Consider the following 12,318-nt stretch of genomic DNA (forward strand, 5'->3'; position numbering starts at 1 on the left):
AATCTTGATTAAAGATAACGCAAAAAGACAGCGAACTGGGGAACGGGAGTGTCACTTTAAAACGACTTTCATAGTTTAAAAAGGTTGACACTGCAACTCATCGCGATCAGCGAAGAAACAACGAAGAATAGCAAAACGTGAAAACGTAATCATTCCGTATTTTATAATTTTAACTATTTTCATAAAATACGCGAATGCGTCTGCACTAGATGCTAATTAAAGTAACAAGGCTTTCCGCACAAATAAGCGAGCAATGTGCTCGCCGGTCGGTGCCCTCCGCGGCCAGTCGGATGGGCTGACAGAAAGAGATAACAGACGTCACAAGCTTGCACCACAGAGATACTAAAAACTTAGTCGTGCCTTTAGCGCCCATAAAGTTTTCTGCAATATACTACAGTTCATTTTACACCTTTACGCACATGCTCATACCAATTTCCTGGACCCGTTTTACCTACTGCAGTTTGTCAGGTCCCCAATACAGAAAATCTAGGCTAAGCATCTAACGCAACCGGCATAACATTAAGAAGGCGCATTAGCTGGCCTCCAGGAAGACTGATCTGCAAAAAGCGCTCCAGCCGCCAATCCTGGTATATAGCGCCTTACGAAGTTTACATTATCACACAGAAACCAGCTTCCACACAATGGTAAACAAACATCATGAATAATTGTGTGCGCTGCTTGTGAAAATAGAGGTGCTGGAAAAAGAGCTGTAACAACTGACAAGCTTACACACTGCGTGCGGCATTTTAACAAATTTAAAGAGGAACTTTTGTATTGGGGGCACAGGTTAAGGAGGAAAAACGATACACATACGTACTTTCGGTAATACCGACTCTGGGAAAAAGTCATTTGTAGTGTCTTTTAACAGGTTTTGTGACATCAATATTGAACATCAGTAGCGCATTGTCCATCAAACCACTTTTTTTAAACGACGCTGACCGCACAAAAAAGAAACATTTCAACAAAAGTTCTCGAAATCGTGGACGCAGGTGTGCATACAATGAAGAAGTGCAACTATAAACATGCTTTACTGTTGTAACGCAAGTATTATATCCTCTTGCCTAACAGGTCAAAAGGGGTTAATCTGAGGCTTCGTAAGGTATAAGTCAGCATCTGAACGGCAACCCTTATTTCATGAAATACGGGAAACAAATACCGTTAACTTATAATTGCTGAACACTGGGGAAGCGAAAGTGTTGATTTCTGAAGAAGCAGTGACGTAACATCCAAAATGCGGGAAGGTGGGGGAGACCAGTGTTAACAAGCGCTTAAATAACTAAAATGCATCCAGGCTCACAAAGGAAGAGGAAAGGGGCGGTCACTGTACCTTTAATTTCCACACGGATTGTACTCGGCTTGTTCTCCCAATCTTCTCTCTCTCCCCCCTCACCATGCCAAACCCTATCCACAAAAAAACTCGAAATGCCAAGCTATTTTGCAAAGCGCATCGGCATTGTCTCTCGTCACGTTTAATGCGTCGCCGCGGCGGCCTCGCACCCGCTCTGGCTACTACTTACATTCTGTCGGAAACCAGCAAACGGCTATCAACCATCATCTCGGGGAGAAAATCCAGATTGAACGAAGAACTCATGTTCTCCCCCTTCTATCGTCCCTGTTACTGCCGCTGCTGTTTCTCCTTCTTGTTCTTCTCCTTCCTCTTACGCTCGCGCTTGCTGTCTCTCTCTGTTTTTCTCTCTCTCTCTCTCTCTCTCTCTCTCTCACACACACACACACTCTCACTCAGTCAGTCGCTCGCTCTCTCGCTCTCTCTCTCTTTCTTTTCCGTCTGCCGTGCACGCTGCTGTGGTCGGGCAAGTAAGAGCGTCTCTACGCTTGTCTGATTCAACAACTGCGCTGACCGGGAGATGGACAGGGGCAGGTGCGGGAGGCCTCCCCAAGGCAGCAGCCACAATCGGCACTTGTCACATTCTCTCCCCCTCCAATCCCATCCGAAATCCCTACTGCTGAGGCAACTGTCTGTACCACGCCAGGTGCTGAAATAGGGGGCGTGGCTCGCATGTACCGCAGTTACGATTAACCATTTAGCCACTCGCGCTCTCATGCCCGTAGCTTGCAACTTGAAAGCGGGAAGTGAACTGTTAAAAACCGCGCCTGGGCCGACCTGCGAATTGTCACTTTTTGGTTTGTTCGGCAGCAACATTCATACGCATTTGTTTTAGGAGTGATTTTCACAAATATTTCCATCCAACTTACCACAGATCGCGTTCGTGGCACGTGATAAACCATCCGCTAGCCTCACGTGCGCTTCTCCCGGCTTTCACCCATATTATGCAGGGTGACGGCGGCGATGGATTGTGTGAGTTCTCATCTCGGCGTCCTTTCTTCTTTAGTGTCTTATGCTTTTTTCACTCGCCAGCTTTCGAATAAAATATTAATACTGCTTTTAATTACATGTGAATTAGCTGGAAGAAAGTGTACGGAAGTCTTCTAGCTGAGTTAAGCCTCCGCAGCAGTTTGTTATATTCTTCACCGGCCTCAAATCCCTGGAGGGAATCATGGTTTCAAAGCAGCTTTTAATCATGCTATCAGGGGTAAAGTAGTATGTAAGTAGGTCAGAGTGAAAGCATTAAAAGCGCACAGGTTAGTGTTTTATTTAACAACTACACCGCACCGCACTTTTCAAACGCATTCCCTGCTGTCCCCTGAAGTCGGGGCACAAGCGGGGTCAGATTCACAAGACCATACTAGTAGTCTGCTACCAAAGATAACTTGATTTGATCTTTCCCTCCCCCCCCCTATTGTTGACGTCGCCGATTATTAATCTACTGCACTAAAACGAAAGGGCCTTTCAAACGAAAGCTAATTTTTTTCCAACTGTAAAAATGTCAATGTAATGAAGACATGAAATATTTGCATCATCTCCATTCTTAACCATTACAGGCGTTTTGAATATGCCTCTACTGTATATGCAATATACGCTAAATACCCAGCTCTATGCCCTTTACTTTGCATTGTTTCCTTAATGTAAGCACGTTTTATAGTAATTTTCACAGATTGTAATTGGTTTTGTGTATCTGGCCTACTGTAAACGACTCTATATAACAGTAAATTGAGACTTTAAAGGTCACACAACTAAGAACATCTGTTTTGAAAGCAGATGAGAAAAGGCAGATCCTTACCGTGAATATGGAAGTTGAGACAGAATATGTTTCAAGAAGGACAGGTTAAATCAAATATAATAAAAAAGAGGTACTGTCATGGATTAAAACAATGTCAGCACCAACCCAAAGAATCAGACATGCCATCTATGTAAAAAGAAATTACATTATAGCTATATGGTTTATGCATTCTTTCCTAGCAATTTCCAAGTCACGCCTTGTCCTCTTTCACAGTGTTTGTCTGCATGAAGCCTGACAGCCTCATGGTTGTCTAAAACATTTAGTCAAGATGCATTCTGTCAATACAACTAGATACTAAGAAACACTGGAAGGAAACAGTAGAAACACTTTAATTATTTGCTGTTTTGTTTTACTGTTGCACTTTTTTTTTCTTGTTCCCTTACAAAAAGGTGACACTTGTTTGTATTTATCCTAATTCTGTTAACTTCCTCTCTTTATTTCTGGACATGATTTCAAAATACCAAATGCATTTGTAAAAATTAAATCCTCCCCAGATCCTCCCTGCCAATGTTATGAACGTAAGTAATCCTTTTAAATTTTTGGATTTACCAGATGGCTCCAGTTAGATGTTTAAATTTGCCAATTCCACAACTACACTGTGAAACCAGACTTCCAAGCATAAGGTCACATTAGCCCTTCAAATAAAACAATTGAGCTGCTACAGCCATGCTGTAAAACCGCTTCCTTGTAATGAACACGCTCCCAGCGAAGCTCTTTGTTTTATAATCGAGCTGCGGCAAGGAAACAGCTGGAACTACTTCAAAGGAAGGTTTCTTTTAATGACCCCACTACATAACTTGCTTGACAAGTTTAAAACGTGGTGTACACCTCTCTCGCCTTTCCCGTCATTTAGCTCGGAGGATAGTTTAATTTGTTATCTGCTCTAAGATCTTGTTGGCTACACTAAGAAATAAAGAAAATGCTAAAAAGGCTAGACGCACCAAATAAAATGTGATGTATTGTATATTCCAGTTTGAAGCCTCACCATCTATAGCAACCCAGCATGTGACCTGCTAGAAATACAGATATTCTGTTATCACTGTCACACTTGTAAAGTGCAGCGTACTGGCTGCCTGATTAATGCAAAATCATGCAAATTGTACATGGTTTCATGTGTGTTAAGTATTTTTTTCTAGACTCATGTTAAGCAACAGCTACCCAATCATAAACACTTCTTGAACAAATTTTTATTCATTTTTAAGCCCTGAAAAATGTAGCTTGAAAAGATACTGCTACACCAGTTTTAATTGTAGTTGTAATATTTTTAAAAAAACAATCCATGTTACACCAATGCTTTTAGAGCTGTCTTTCCCATTATGCGAAACTATAACCAAAAACCCTTTAACTGCAATTTTATGTGCCTGAGCAATTCTGTTCACTGAGGCATTATTTTTCCAGAATTTTGAGATTCTTCCCTCCAAATTGTTTAGGCATAGATAGATTTCTTTAAACTATTAAAAAAACACAATTGCTCAAAGCAAATCTCATTCCTATTCTTCCTTTACTCTTCACTTTTCTTTGCAAGGTTAGGAAAATATGGTGGTACTGCCTTTGGGTATAATTGTTTGGTTCCACTGTCCAAAAGCTCATTAGGTCACTAACATAGTGCACATGTCAATATAATTATACTATCTGCCAATGTAGTTTAGCAATGTCTATAAACACACAAAACTAATTCTGGTGGAGTCCTTCTCGTTCGTATGTAACTATTGATTCATTACAGTGATACATGCATATGCATCACTTTAATAAAATGCAAGTTCAGTTTAGGGGAAATTCTGGACTTTAATTTCATTTGATGTCTTCTTTTAACAAGGGTCATTTCTCTCATCTCCTGACATCATAGAAGGTAGGTTCACATGATGTAACTGCATGTGGACTAATTGTACTTTTTTTTATGGCTTGATATCGCGACACTGGAGGAAATGTAAAATGTCATATCAAGAATGAACCCCTGCAAAACATTTTAGAAATGGAATGTTTCTAAAGTTAACTAAAGGAAAAATCAGAAGCCTGTGTGCATGTGAAAAACTGCATGTGGACTAATTGAACTTTTTAATGGGCTGGTACCTCTACACTGAAAGGAATGTAAAATATCACATCAAGAATGAATGGATGTTTAAAAGTTAAATCAAGGATAAATCAGAAGCCTGCGTTAACTGAAGAAGGTAAAACTAGTGCAGAGAGTCTCCAGTGGGCCAGCGGTTTAATGTCACCAATGGGAATCAGGCAGTTAAGGTGTGAAGTTTTTTTTCCTGCAAGTCAAAATACTTTGTAACTACACAATATTATAATATAATAAAGATGCTCCTATCACTTGACAGCATTCAGTTTTTTCCACAGTATGCCGATTTTCATTCCTTTAGCTACACCCATGACTATTAACAGACTGTATATTATCTGTTTTGCTGCCACTCTGAATGCTTAAAGATTATTATACCAAGCCACATAGTTCACGGCAATTCCCTTCAGCCAATGATTAGACAGGTCAAGTAAAAATAGGCTGCTGCACCAACCGCTCATGCTGCCCTGATAAAGCATGTCATTTCAAACTTGCTGACATACTTTTCTCAATAGCTAACATTCATAGATTTAAAGGTATTTATGTGTGGAGAAAAGCAAGAACTGAATAAAATTCAAAAACTGAAAGTGGTAGATGAAAATTATAGAACAGTAAAATATAGTTTTAACACTAAATAACATCAGTTGGGAAATTGTCAATGTTGATTAACAAGAAATGATTAAAGGTGGAACTATTTTTATAATCAATCTTATTTAAGCTTTGCATTTTTGTTTTTGAATGAATCCTGACATAAACAGAAATACAATGGTCAAATGAAAAAAACAAACAGCAATAGCAGACCTTTTACCAGATCACCAGATGTTTACCAAATACTTATGACAATGAACTAATTAACAAAATTGCATGTAGTACCAATAATAATAAAATCTAGATGCATTGAAATGATAGCTGTGGCTCATTGGAAAATAGCTTGTTTAGTGCTTGCAGAAATTTCTAACAGCATATTTATTCTCATTTCCAGAATAGTAGCCACAGTCATCCCTCCTCAAAAGGCACCAGAAATACAATTCTGTCATTCTAATGTTGTCTACAGTTGTAACCCATTCTAGCTTTTTTTTTTTTTTTTTTTAACATAGGCAGTTTTTTGCCCTAAAAGTGTAAAACACACCATGAAAGGCATTTTGTAGCTTCTAATTAACCTCTCTGATTTTGGTAATTAGTATTGATTCACTCCTGAATGACTTTCTAAGTATTGATGCACAGTCTACACTTGTGCCGAAGTTCCAGGTATGAATATTAATGAAGAATCTGCAGCGTTTGTTTTCATCTGCTCCCAAGGTACGGTTTACATTCTGCAGTGCTGTAATTTGATAGGTGCTATTCATTGGGGTAAGCCTTATACAACATGGAAGTATTTACTAGCGATTGTTACACAATCACAACTGTACTACTAGAGGGGGATCACAGTGTTAACAATGAGGAGGAGCCTCCAACAGTTTCTCAATCACACCCACCATTATATGGGATTTATTTCATCATAATTCTTTCCTTCTCAGTGCTATACATCTCTTTAACAATAAGCATAAAAGGTAGTAAGGTTGTAAAGGTAAGGAATTACAGTACTTCATAAATATTGTAAATAAGTACAGGTTTAAAAACCTATTGTTAAATGTGCTTGTTACCAAGGTATTGTTTTTAATAAGTTTCTGAATTTTTGTTAAATGTTTAACCTGTTGTCTTCTGCTTTTTGTTCTAGTCTACTAGGATGTATTTGACAGGGGACATTTAATGTTTTCTCACATGCTTATTTCTAAATAATGACCTTTAACCTTTACCCTAGAAATATTTAATTGTACTATGTAAAAGTGCTCTATGATGCAAATGCTCTTTTCTTTATTCATTATTTCCAAATATGATGTTTTTTTAAACTAAGCTCACTTAAAGAATGTTTTTTCTTCCATGTTAACAAAATTAGAGATAACTCATAAACTCAGTATTTTCTATTGCTAAGTATTAGAACTGCATTAATCAACAATATTGTTTAAAAGAAGTATTAAATTAGAAGAAGTAAATGAAGGGGTTGTGAGGGGTGTGAATGATGAGACTAGACAGCCCAGGTGCTGGTGACCATATGCTTAAGGTTTCATATCTAATTTCTACAGACATTCTGATAAATAATATATGCATAATTTAGCATTATGAAGTTGCATCTAACTACAGCCAAACATTTCCTACGGTGTAATCAAACAATGTCAAATTAAGCTTGCTTCAGTAACTTTGTATCTTCATATATTTTGAGTATTGGATAGTCATTCTACTTGTCAGCATTTAATATAATACAATGTAAACAATGAATAGAAAAACAGTTTGGCAGTAAGGTATTATATTCTCAGCAATGAGAAGTGTCTGAATGATGTCAAGTTATTTTTTTATCATGTACTCTTGCATAAAATTCAATATATCATTCTTGCCCATTTATTACACATAAAACAAAGAGTTCAATAATATAAGTTTTTAATTCATAGATGCAGTATGCTGTACATAATTGGACATCGTGAACATCAGCAGTAAGACTCACCGACCATGCACCTGCACATGGGTGTATCATGCTGTAAGGAACGAAGTGACAAATTGGTTGTAATCAAAGATAAATATGTAAAGCGACACTACTTTTTGTCTCTCTTTTTGTGTGAAAATTGTTATATAAAGGTATTTATTTTGAGTTGCATAAAGGCAAGAAAACAGAATGTGTTAATACTGATGTATTGAAGAACATTTTCTGTTTCAGCTAAACGTGTATCGCGAAGAAATACGCAGCCTGTTAGCCAAAGTAATGCTGCCCTTTTTTCGGACCGGGATCCAGCTGTGAGGCACGAGAACACCTCAGAATGTTTTATACCGCACATCTACAGCATGGCATTTATAGACATTGCTTTCAGAGTTGCAGCGCTTTTGAATCATTCGTATAAACTTGAGGCGCACTGTTAACAGAGGCTTAAAATGCTCGTTTGAAATGAGCAAAGATTATTGTCATCTGCAAGGCTCTGTCTTCAACGCCGTTAGTTGGAATCGTTTAAACAAAACTTGTGTGGTGCTGGATTGTATTATTTAAAAAGGAACAGGGAAAGAAAAGTGCGCTTTAATGCACATGCACATCCATTACTTACATCATAAAACTGAAAGGAAAAAACACAGCTCCTGAAGTGTCTGACAGCTCTATTGTTCGGCTGTCCCATTGTCGGACTAAATATATATTCAGAGCTCACACGTCTACCACCAAATAAACAAAAGCCTACATTTTTCAAAGCAAGGGTGCCAGTTCAGCATAGCTCGTTATTCTTTGGCAGAGACAGCACCAAATATCTTTGGGGTCACCGTATTTCAAATATTGTAATTGTGAGCCGATAAACCGTATAGCATTAATCAATCTGTTTAGGTAGGCTAAATCCAGATTAAAGGCGAATTTTAGTACCACATGTCCTAATATGGAATCACCTATGCATCCCTGGATTCATGCATGTACAAGTCAAATAAATAACGTCAGCAGCATAAAAAGTCGCCCCTTGCGTGTGCGCGCTGCGCCTCATTGTAAAGGAATGTATTGTTCGTCAAAACGTGCAATGCGCGTAATCGATAGAGTGGCGTGCAATGCGAACAACAGAGAGAAGTACAAGCTGGTATTAGGAGCAAGCATCGCTACCAACGGGAGAGCTGTTGCTAGAAAGAAAGAAAAAAGAGAGACAAAAAGAAGACTGCACGGTACCTCAGAAGCAGTTCCTCGTTTCTCATCGTAACAGCAGCTTTGGGACAGCGCATGCTTTCTGCACAGATATTCTCAACAAAAGCCAGTTCAGAAGTGTACTCAAACATGAATGCAACGGGAGCTCCTCACTAATGGCCACACTTTCACTCCCTTCCCCCCTCCTGCCTCTCTCTCTCTCTCTCTCTCTCTATCACTCGCAAATGTGGAGCGGTTGAGCAGAGGGGCCCCTGTAGATTCACTAAGCAGAAATAATCCTCTCTGACAAGTTATGTTGTTGGGGCATATCTTACATTAATGCATTGTGTTGCCTAAGGGGGGCTTGTTTGCATTCAGTCTTGCTTGGCTAGTACCGGTTCTACTAATTATCATCAAAATTAGACATAAGAAGGAAAAAAATTAATTATGATTTCTACGCATCACCGCAAAAAGCGTAAATGATGAAGACCTTTCGCATAAACTGATTATCTATATGTTTATATTTCAAATTTTTCATTTGTATTGTTTTACTTTACTTATCATGCCTTTCTAATGAAACGTCAAAGCAGTATTCTAATTTTTAATCTTATGTTTGAACTTATTCAAAGCTCTAGTAGCACTTATTGCGCGAATTGCTGTTTTTGTTTCCAGGATTAAAGGTGATGATTTATAATCTTTGTTTCAAGTGCTAATATTAACATTGTAAACACAATCACATATATAAATGATACGTTTTATTTCCGAGGTACATGGCCCGCACTGAATGATTGCCACAGAAAATTAAAATAATAAGGTTAGTCATTATGGGTGTAATATCACTAGACGTGATATTAAAAAAATGCAAAACTTAATAATAAAGTTGTTTTTTTAAACAAACTGTCATAAGCTATTGCAAAATAATTGATCGATCAATCTTTATTTCATATAGCAACTTTCACAATAAGGAGTAACAAACTCTACACCACATTAAAAAGCAGCTAAAAGCTGTGAAAATGTAAATTACTGGATCTTAATTTAATTATTCCTTATTCGTATTGCTTCACGCAAAGTTCTCCCTTTACTCTTCTCTGTATCCACGAGATTTCTCTCGTCTCCTATAACACAGTATAGCAGTAGATCCCAAGTTCAGTCATGGTGGGTCCTTGCAGCTGCAGTTTTTCATCCCAGCTAACCGCCCTTAATTTGAGTCATATCGTAAATAAGCAAAGCGTTAAGTGTTATTTTTCTTAGTTTATTTGTTACGGTGTCAGTATAGAAGTTATAAAACTGTGATTACTACATTTGTATAGCAACGTATCGAACATTTTTGTATCTTACATAGACATCATTTCATGATTTTTGGGTTTTTTTATCTTTATTTTTAAGATTTTCATCATCACCATTGTAATTTTTGTTCTAGTTCTGTGGGTGTTCTGGTTATTTGAATCCATTAGTTATTAATGAGCATGCTAGTGGATCATACACTGAAGTAGCGGCAGCCTTTCAGCATTCAGTGTAATTTGTCCTGGTGACAACTCCGCCTGTGTGTTAGTTATAATTATTGTATTGCAATTAAGCGAGCGGAAAAATGGAATCAATAGGAACATAAAAGAGAGTTAAGTGTTATAGCAAATACAGATATTTACATTTATTATAAATGCAAATCCTACAGTACTGCGCTTTTCTGAATAGAGAAAGTGCTGTGATTGTGTTATGTGGTTTGCACGAATATCTGTATCCACAGGAATTCCCCAGGACTGAACTTGGGAACCACTGCAATGGTTGAATGCTCCCTCTACAGGTACATTGCGTGTGTGAATGTGCGCGTGTGTCAGAGAGAAGGGACAGAGATCAAATGTACTAGGAGATGTAGATTTCTGTATAGAGTTTGCACGTTCTTACCGTGTGTGGGTGTGTTTCACCGTTTTAGGTTCCCGTCTTACGCAAGGTTCAGAATACACGCATTGACAAACTGAAGTAATGAGTGGTCTAATTCCGAAATAAATGTTAACTTTGCTAATGTTTGAAATTATTACAATAAAAGACTTGACAGCTAAAGCATGTGCTTATATGAATAGATGAAATAAATGGTATATTATTTTAAAACCACAGGTAACCTACTTTGCAGAGTTATGAAATTAACGACCGAATTAGCCACTTTAATGAAATATTTTGTCCTTGTTATAGCCTCAATATATACAGAATTGAATTAGTGAAAAAGACACACATATGTGTATAATGATATATGATATATTTAATTTAAAATGACTTTTAGAACCTTAATATGAGTTACAAAATGTAACTCGCCAACAGTCGTTTTTCCACTATTGAGCTTATAATAAAACATGAAATATCGTGGCTGCCACTGCAAAAAATAGACGAGTAAATAAAAGCAAAATGTCCTACCCCATCCTTAAAAATAAAGCAAGGGAAAATATCTCACATTGCTTATACTGTACTAATTGGAAAAATCTGCATACATTTAAAGTTTTAATGATTCAAGTATTTTTTCAAAGGACAATTTGCCAGTTTTGGGAAAGATCATTTGTGAATGTTGTAAAGTTATAAACATAAGATGCGTGTTTTATAAAACATTTTGTAAAACAAATAAATGACCACTTTACCAATGGTAAACACATATTTACAATTAATACATAAAAATACGTTTCTGCCTGCATATGGTAACATTATAAACGGCAGAATTTTTTTCTCCATTCATAAATTTTAGCAAGAAAAAGTCAAAATGCATTATATGATTTACAAAATTATTAAACTTACATTTAATTTGTTTTGATATGATGTGCATCTTAAATAAAGCCTTATTTCCAACACTCAATTTAAATATTCTGTTATAAACAATCACTTTACTTACAGAAGAGTAAAAAACACATTTAAAACTGTAGTTATTTTCAATATGAAACTTGGTCTACACTTCTTAGAATTCTATGTTGCTTGTGTTTGTGTGTGTGTGTGTTCACCGATGGACTAGCACCCAGCTGCCTCATGAACCTGTCCTGGTGTTAAGAAGATGGATGGATGGATGGATGGATGGGATGGACTGGTTGTATCATTTGCACTTATGGTTAAATACATTTACTGCATATCATTTTGTACTGATGTAATGTTCTTTGTTTGAGCTTTTGTTATAGTGTATATTATGAGAGATGTATAAAATGATACAAATGATAAACATTACATGTTTCTGCCATTTCTCAATAATATATTTGATCCATTGTTCATCAATTTTAACATATCCAGTAGAGATCAATGTAAGATGGATCAAATTTTAAGTCTATTTTTTCTGTCATTCAAATAAGTTGCCAGTCAATGGTTTGTACTCTTCTTTTTTCTGGGGTGTGGGGCCTATGCTAGTAACATCGGGCACTGCTAGACTGATCATATTGCACTATTCATCTATTCATTTTCTGAACCTGTCT

At 37.2% G+C, this 12,318-nt stretch overlaps 1 protein-coding gene across 1 annotated transcript in view; it reads right to left on the reverse strand.

Annotated features, from left to right (window-relative positions):
- The window catches only part of celf2 (cugbp, Elav-like family member 2), a 533,587-nt gene that overhangs the window by 311,944 nt on the left and 209,325 nt on the right, over positions 1 to 12,318 (reverse strand). The window lies entirely within an intron of this gene.

This window comes from Polypterus senegalus, chromosome 8 (genome assembly GCF_016835505.1).
Source record: "Polypterus senegalus isolate Bchr_013 chromosome 8, ASM1683550v1, whole genome shotgun sequence".
NCBI lineage: Eukaryota > Metazoa > Chordata > Cladistia > Polypteriformes > Polypteridae > Polypterus > Polypterus senegalus.